At 44.2% G+C, this 8,795-nt stretch overlaps 1 non-coding gene across 1 annotated transcript; it reads left to right on the top strand.

Annotated features, from left to right (window-relative positions):
- The first annotated feature begins 8,193 nt into the window (after positions 1-8,193).
- On the top strand, positions 8,194-8,333 carry LOC127327973 (small nucleolar RNA Z247). The gene has a single exon (XR_007868889.1). It is a non-coding gene; the product is annotated as a small nucleolar RNA Z247 (small nucleolar RNA).
- The last annotated feature ends 462 nt before the right edge of the window (positions 8,334-8,795 follow it).

Genomic DNA, 8,795 nt, shown 5'->3' with positions numbered 1-8,795 from the left:
GTTTTGTTTGAATAAAATGGATCCTAGCATTCTTTGTGTGGGAGAGAGACACGCTCCGCTGTAGCATATGGACAAATATGTCCTTAGGCTCTACTCATAATATTCATGGCGAAAGTTTCTTCTTCGTTAAATTGTTGTATGGTTGGAAACGGGAAATGTTGCATGTGGTAATATATAATAAAATACTTGTAGGACATTGAGCTTTGATAACTTGATTCTTTGCAAATGTTTTGAGATATTTAGATGGTAAGGCTTGCTGGATAAATAAGTTAAAATTAGTAGTGGATTGTTGTCTTTAAGCTTGTGCCGTACTACAAACTCTATTTAAATAGTTGAAGGCGTAGTTGGACTTAATAGCTTTCCATGTCTGAGAGTTCATCGTAATAACTAAGTTGTGCTGAAGGTCGAGGGAGCTAGCGGGGTACTTGTGCCACCGTGAACGGCCCTCCTTGGAGTAAAATTTTAATCATGCTCTTAATGATGAACCTGCTAGTTGTTTGCAATAAGCTTGTGAGTTCTTTTTGACTAATGTTAAGCTACGGTTTTTAGCACTTCCACCATCCAAATTTGCTAGCCTCTTCGGTACTGTGCATTTCCTTTTGCTCACATTGAGAATTGTGCATACTTCGCCGGTACATCCAAACCCGTGGGAGAACTTTCTCTTGTTCTCCTACACATAAGCCCATACATCTCCTCAAAACAGCCACCATACCTACCTACCACAGCATTTCCATAGCTGTTCCGAGATATATTGCCATGCAACATCCATTTTTACATTACATGCCATGTTGTCATTTATTATTTATATATTGCTTTGCATGATCATATACAGCTGATGTGTGGTTTACCCATGTTACGCTAGATCATTGCACATCCTGCTACACTGGCAGAGGCATACAGTTTCATACATCATGTTTCATTCATTATGAGTTATTTGTACCAAAAAGTGTGTTGTCATATTAGGATGTTACCCCTAAAAATGAAAAGAGCCGTGGAGGCCATCAAAAAGAAAAAAAAAAAGAGAAGAAAGAAAAAAAAAGAAAAGAAAAAGAAAAAAAAAGAGAGAATAAAGAAAAAGGGGGCAGCATTACTATCTTTTATCAACACTTGTGCTCATGTTTTAGCACCCGCATTATTCATAGTCATCATTTGTGCTCATGTTTAGCACCTACATTCATATGAGAGAGTTTTCATGTTTTACTAGTATAACTATGGTGGGAATTTACACTATAGAACTTGGGTTGTATATTCCAATGATGAGCCTCCTCAAAAGTGCTCTAGGTCTTCGTGAGCAACCAAGTTGGATGCACCCCCACTAGTTTCATTGGAGAGCTTTCATACACATATAGCTCTATGTGCATCCGTTGCATGGCAATCACTACTCCTTGCATAGCTTCGATCATAAGGCTTCCTCTTGTCTAATGGTCATTTACAGCTTTGCAAGCCTTCCTTCCATTTGGCCTTCCAAACCCCCATTAACGTTCTTTATGCCATAACATCCTGGTGCTAATACCAAATGCTTGCGCTCACCGGTTGAGTAGACTTCGAAACAGTTGATTCATGATGTTCATGTTTATGTTTACTTGACTGAATCCTTCTTATGTTGTGAAGATTTACTTGATGCTTGGAATGAAGGATAGAACTTCTATGCTGAATACTTAATACATCTTTAATGAACTTTGTACGGTTGCATGTCTTTAAAGCAATGGTTCATGAAAACTTCTAGCTTGTCTAACTCTTGCATTATCATCTCTTATATCAATATAGATACTTGCTTTGAATAATTTGATCTCAGCTCATATGCTTTACAATAGTATGATCAAGGTTATGATGGCATGTCACTCCAGAAATTATCTTTGTTTATCGTTTACCTGCTCGGGACGAGCAGGAACTAAGCTTGGGGATGCTGATACGTCTCCGACGTATCGATAATTTCTTATGTTCCATGATACATTATTGATGATATCTACATGTTTTATGCACACTTTATGTCATATTCGTGCATTTTCTGGAACTAACCTATTAACAAGATGCCGAAGTGCCAGTTGATGTTTTCTGCTGTTTTTGGTTTCAGAAATCCTAGTAAGGAAATATTCTCGGAATTGGAAGAAATCAACGCCCAGGGTCCTATTTTGCCACGAAGCTTCCAGAAGACCGAAGAGTCAACGAAGTGGGGCCACGAGGTGGCCAAACCATAGGGCGGCGCGGCCCAAGCCCTGGCCGCGCCGACCTAGGGTGTGGGCCCCTTGTGACGCCCCTTGACCTGCCCTTCCGCCTACAAATAGCCTTCGTCGCGAAACCCCTAGTACCGAGAGCCACGATACGGAAAACCTTCCAGAGACGCCGCCGCCGCCAATCCCATCTCGGGGGATTCAGGAGATCGCCTCCGGCACCCTGCCGGAGAGGGGAATCATCTCCCGGAGGACTCTACGCCGCCATGGTCGCCTCCGGAGTGATGTGTGAGTAGTCTACCCCTGGACTATGGGTCCATAGCAGTAGCTAGATGGTTGTCTTCTCCCCATTATGCTTAATTGTCGGGTCTTGTGAGCTGCCGAACATGATCAAGATCATCTATCTGTAATTCTATATGTTGTGTTTGTTGGGATCCGATGAATAGAGAATACTATGTTATGTTGATTATCAATTTATATCTATGTGTTGTTTATGATCTTGCATGCTCTCCGTTACTAGTAGATGCTCTGGCCAAGTAGATGCTTGTAACTCCAAGAGGGAGTATTTATGCTCGATAGTGGGTTCATGTCTCCGTGAATCTGGGGAAGTGACAAAAATCTCTAAGATTATGGATGTGCTGTTGCCACTAGGGATAAAACATTGGTGCTATGTTCGAGGATGTAGTTACTGATTACATTACACGCAATACTTAATGCAATTGTCTGTTGTTAGCAACTTAATACTGGAGGGGGTTCGGATGATAACCTGAAGGTGGACTTTTTAGGCATAGATGCATGCTGGATAGCGGTCTATGTACTTTGTCGTAATGCCCAATTAAATCTCACTATACTCATCATAATATGTATGTGCATGGTCATGCCCTCTTTATTTGTCAATTGCCCAACTGTAATTTATTCACCCAACATGCTATTTATCTTATGGGAGAGACACCTCTAGTGAACTGTGGACCCCGGTCCAATTCTCTTTACTGAAATACAATCTACTGCAACTGTTCTACTATTTTCTGCAAACAATCATCATCCACACTATACATCTAATCCTTTGTTACAGCAAGCCGGTGAGATTGACAACCTCGCTGTTTCGTTGGGGCAAAGTACTTGGTTTGTGTTGTGCAGGTTCCACGTTGGCGCCGGAATCCCTAGTGTTGCGCCGCACTACATCTCGCCGCCATCAACCTTCAACGTGCTTCTTGGCTCCTACTGGTTCGATAAACCTTGGTTTCATACTGAGGGAAAACTTGCCGCTGTACGCATCACACCTTCCTCTTGGGGTTCCCAACGGACGCGTGCTGTACGCGTATCAGGATGCCCCGGTGGTTCACCCCTGCATATATCAAGAAGACTCAAGCGTCTAAGCTTGGGGATGCCCAAGGCATCCCCTTCTTCATCGACAACATTATCAGGTTCCTCCCCTGAAACTATATTTTTATTCCATCACATCTTATGTGCTTTGCTTAGAGCGTCGGTTTGTTTTTGTTTTTGTTTTGTTTGAATAAAATGGATCCTAGCATTGATTGTGCGGGAGAGAGACACGCTCCTCTGTTGCATATGGACAAATATGTCCTTAGGTTTTACTCATAGTATTCAAGGTGAAATTTCTTCTTCGTTAAATTGTTATATGGTTGGAATTGGAAAATGATACATGTAGTAATTGCTATAATGTCTTGGATAATGTGATACTTGGCAATTGTTGTGCTCATGTTTAAGCTCTTGCATCATATACTTTGCACCCATTAATGAAGAAATACATAGAGCATGCTAAAATTTGGTTTGCATATTTGGTCTCTCTAAGGTCTAGATAATTTCTAGTATTGAGTTTGAACAACAAGGAAGACGGTGTAGAGTCTTATAATGTTTACAATATGTCTTTTATGTGAGTTTTGCTGCACCGCTTCATCCTTGTGTTTGTTTCAAATAGCCTTGCTAGCCTAAACCTTGTATCGAGAGGGAATACTTCTCATGCATCCAAATACTTGAGCCAACCACTATGCCATTTGTGTCCACCATACCTACCTACTACATGGTATTTCTCCGCCATTCCAAAGTAAATTGCTTGAGTGCTACCTTTAAATTTCTATCCTCTACCTTTACAATATATAGCTCATGGGACAAATAGCCTAAAAACTATTGTGGTATTGAATAAGTACTTATGCACTTTATCTCTTATTAAGTTGCTTGTTGTGCGATAACCATGTTCCTGGGGACGCCATCAACTACTCTTTGTTGAATATCATGTGAGTTGCTATGCATGTTCGTCTTGTCTGAAGTAAGGGAGATTTACCACCAAAATGGTTAGAGCATTGCATAATGTTAGAGAAGAACATTGGGCCGCTAACTAAAGCCATGATCCATGGTGGAAGTTTCAGTTTTGGACAAATATCCTCAATCTCATATGAGAAAATTAATTGTTGCTACATGCTTATGCATTAAAGAGGAGTCCATTATCTGTTGTCTATGTTGTCCCGGTATGGATGTCTAAGTTGAGAATAATCAATAGCGAGAAATCCGATGCGAGCTTTCTCCTTAGACCTTCGTACAGGCGGCATGGAGGTACCCCTTTGTGACACTTGGTTAAAACATGTGCATTGCGATGATAATCCAGGTAATCCGAGCTAATTAGGACAAGGTGCAGGCACTATTAGTATACTATGCATGAGGCTTGCAACTTGTAAGATATAATTTACATAACACATATGCTTTATTACTACCGTTGACAAAATTGTTTCTTGTTTTCAAAATCAAAGCTCTAGCACAAATATAGCAATCGATGCTTTCCTCTTTGAAGGACCTTTCTTTTACTTTTATGTTGAGTCAGTTCACCTATCTCTCTCCACCTCAAGAAGCAAACACTTGTGTGAACTGTGCATTGATTCCTACATACTTGCATATTGCACTTGTTATATTACTCTATGTGACAATATCCACGAGATATACATGTTATAAGTTGAAAGCAACCGCTGAAACTTCATCTTCCTTTGTGTTGCTTCAATGCCTCTACTTTGAATTATTGCTTTATGAGTTAACTCTTATGCAAGACTTATTGATGCTTGTCTTGAAGTACTATTCATGAAAACTCTTTGCTATATGATTCATTTGTTTACTCATGTCATTTACATTGTTTGGATCGCTGCATTCATTACATATGCTTACAATAGTATGATCAAGGTTATGATGGCATGTCACTCCAGAAATTATCTTTGTTATCGTTTACCTGCTCGGGACGAGCAGAAACTAAGCTTGGGGATGCTGATACGTCTCCGACGTATCGATAATTTCTTATGTTCCATGCCACATTATTGATGATATCTACATGTTTTATGCATACTTTATATCATATTTATGCATTTTCTGGAACTAACCTATTAACAAGATGCGGAAGAGCCGATTCTTTGTTTCATTGTTTTTGGTTTCAGAAATCCTAGTAAGGAAATATTCTCGGAATTGGACGAAATCAACGCCCAGGGGCCTATTTTCACACGAAGCTTCCAGAAGACCGGAGAGTCAACGAACTGGGGCCACGAGGCGGCCAGGTGATGGGGCGGCGCGGCCCAAGCCCTGGCCGCGCCGACCTGTCATCTGGGCCCCTCGTGACGCCCCTTGACCTGCCCTTCCGCCTACAAATAGCCTTCGTCGCGAAACCCCCAGTACCGAGAGCCACGATACGGAAAACCTTCCAGAGACGCCACCGCCGCCAATCCCATCTCGGGGGATTCAGGAGATCGCCTCCGGCACCCTGCCGGAGAGGGGATTCATCTCCCGGAGGACTCTACACCGCCATGGTCGCCCCCGGAGTGATGAGTGAGTAGTTCACCCCTGGACTATGGGTCCATAGCAGTAGCTAGATGGTCTTCTTCTCCTTATGTGCTTCATTGTCGGATCTTGTGAGCTGCCGAACATGATCAAGATCATCTATCTGTAATGCTATATGTTGTGTTTGTTGGGATCCGATGAATAGAGAATACTATGTTATGTTGATTATCAATTTATATCTATGTGTTGTTTATGATCTTGCATGCTCTCCGTTATTAGTAGAGGCTCTGGCCAAGTTGATGCTAGTAACTCCAAGAGGGAGTATTTATGCTCGATAGTGGGTTCATGTCTCCGTGAATCTGGGGGAGTGAGAGAAACCTCTAAGATTATGGATGTGCTGTTGCCACTAGGGATAAAACATTGATGCTATGTCCGAGGATGTAGTTATTGATTACATTACGCACCATACTTAATGCAATTGTCTGTTGTTTTCAACTTAATACTGGAAGGGGTTCGGATGATAACCTGAAGGTGGACTTTTTAGGCATAGATGCATGCTGGATAGCGGTCTATGTACTTTGTCGTAATGCCCAATTAAATCTCACAATACTCATCATATCATGTATGTGCATGGTCATGCCCTCTCTATTTGTCAATTGCCCAACTGTAATTTGTTCACCCAACATGCTATTTATCTTATGGGAGAGACACCTCTAGTGAACTGTGGACCCCGGTCCATTCTTTACATCTGAAATACAATCTACTGCAACTGTTCTACTGTTCTCTGCAAACAATCATCATCCACACTATACATCTAATCCTTTGTTACAGCAAGCCGGTGAGATTGACAACCTCACTGTTTCGTTGGGGCAAAGTACTTTGGTTGTGTTGTGCAGGTTCCACGTTGGCGCCGGAATCCCTGGTGTTGCGCCGCACTACATCTCGCCGCCATCAACCTTCAACGTGCTTCTTGGCTCCTACTGGTTCGATTAAACCTTGGTTTCATACTGAGGGAAAACTTGACGCTGTACGCATCACACCTTCCTTTTGGGGTTCCCAACGGTCGCGTGTTGTACGCGTATCAACTGTCTACAGGAATAGAAGCATGCGTAGACATCACCCGCCGCGTGACGGGTATGGGAAAAACTTGTACCCGTTGACGGGTATAGGTACGGGTGATGGGTAAGATTGAAGGCGACATGATACGGGTATGGGATGGCTCTACCCGTACCCATATCTCGCGGGTTCCATCCCTACCTAGGTACCTTGTGAGAGTGAGAAGTGGTCGATGTATTAGTAAAGTAGTACATCTTTCTACCTAGCTATTGTATATATTGGCCATAAGGTTAGCTGTAGAGGACATGGCAATGTCTTATAGCCAGTTGCTAGCTTTGATATTAAACATGCTCTCAGGGTGTTCCCTTTGTATCGTTCAGCCGTTGTGTTTGTTAGCGAGTTAGGCTTGTCACGATATGTGACTTGTGTGCGCGCGTGTTGTATCCCACCGGCCGTATTGATAAGGCCAGAGTGGTTATCTAGATTATGTTCTAGACCCTTCCTTGTAACAAACCATGTATATCCCTTTTGGAGTTGTTAGGTTAAACTCCCTATATAAACACGCACGGTGTGCTCCGAAAGGAGTAAGACACTTTAACCTAAAACTTCTACATGGTATCAGAGCTATCCCTCCTAAAACACATCTAGCGACAAAGCCTCCCCTTGCCGCCGATCCCATCTGACATCGACACCGCCAGCCAACATGTCCTCTTCTTCTTCCTCGATGCAAAACCCTTCGGGAGGCTCAACCTTCGGGACAGGCGTGACGGAGCGGCTGGGCAAATGCAACTTCATCCTCTGGCAAACCCAAGTTCTGCCGGCAGTCAGGGGTGCCCGTCTTATGGGCTACCTAGATGGCTCCATCGAGGCACCCAAGGAAGAGATCGAAGTAAAGAAGGGTGACGAGATTGTCACCGAGCTGAACCCAGCTTATGAAGACTGGGTGGCATCGGACCAAAAGTTCCTGAGCTTCCTCGTGGGATCTCTCTCACGGGAAGTGCTCCCCTATGCCGCTGGTGTCAAGACGGCGGCCAAGCTCTGGGAGATTCTGCAAGACATGTAGGCGGCCAGGTCGCGTGCACACACCACCAACACCTGCATCGCCCTTGCCAGTGCGGAAAAGAGCAACAAATCCATGGGAGAATATGTCACCATGATGAAATCTTTGGAGAACGAGATGATCTCCGCCGGGAAGACCCTTGAAGATGAAGATATGGTCTCCTACATCCTCGCAGGCCTCAAGAACGACTCCTACACCGGGCTAGTCGCCGCCATCCTCGCGAGAACCGAGCTGATCACGGTGAGCGAACTTTATTCGCAGCTCCTGTCTTATGAAAGTCGTCAACAGATGCTCCGTGGAGTCTCCCAATCCTCTGTCAACGCCGCTACTCGCGGTGGTCGTGGCCGCTTCGGTGGTCGTGGTGGAGGCCGCGGTGATCAAGGTCGCGGCAATCCTCAACGAGGCGGCAATGGTGGCCAAGGAGGCTACCACAACGGAGGCAACAATGGTGGCTACCACAACGGTGGGGGCTACCACAACGGTGGCAACTACGGCCGTGGCCGCGGCAACTACAACAACAATGGCCGTGGCCGCGGAAACTACAACAACAACGGTGGCAACCACGGTGGTGGTGATCGCGCACCGTGCCAGCTCTGCAATGTGGCGGGCCACACCGCCATGAACTGCTGGTACCGCTTCGACCAGGACTTCGTCCCTCGTGAGCGGACAACCGCTAATGTCAACTACAACAACAATGGAGGTGGCGGCTGGAACATCGACACCGGTGCCACCGACCA

This window comes from Lolium perenne, chromosome 1 (genome assembly GCF_019359855.2).
Source record: "Lolium perenne isolate Kyuss_39 chromosome 1, Kyuss_2.0, whole genome shotgun sequence".
NCBI classification, from domain to species: domain Eukaryota; kingdom Viridiplantae; phylum Streptophyta; class Magnoliopsida; order Poales; family Poaceae; genus Lolium; species Lolium perenne.
The sequence above is the reverse complement of the archived record's forward strand: the minus strand, read 5'-3'. Positions and strand labels throughout refer to the sequence as shown.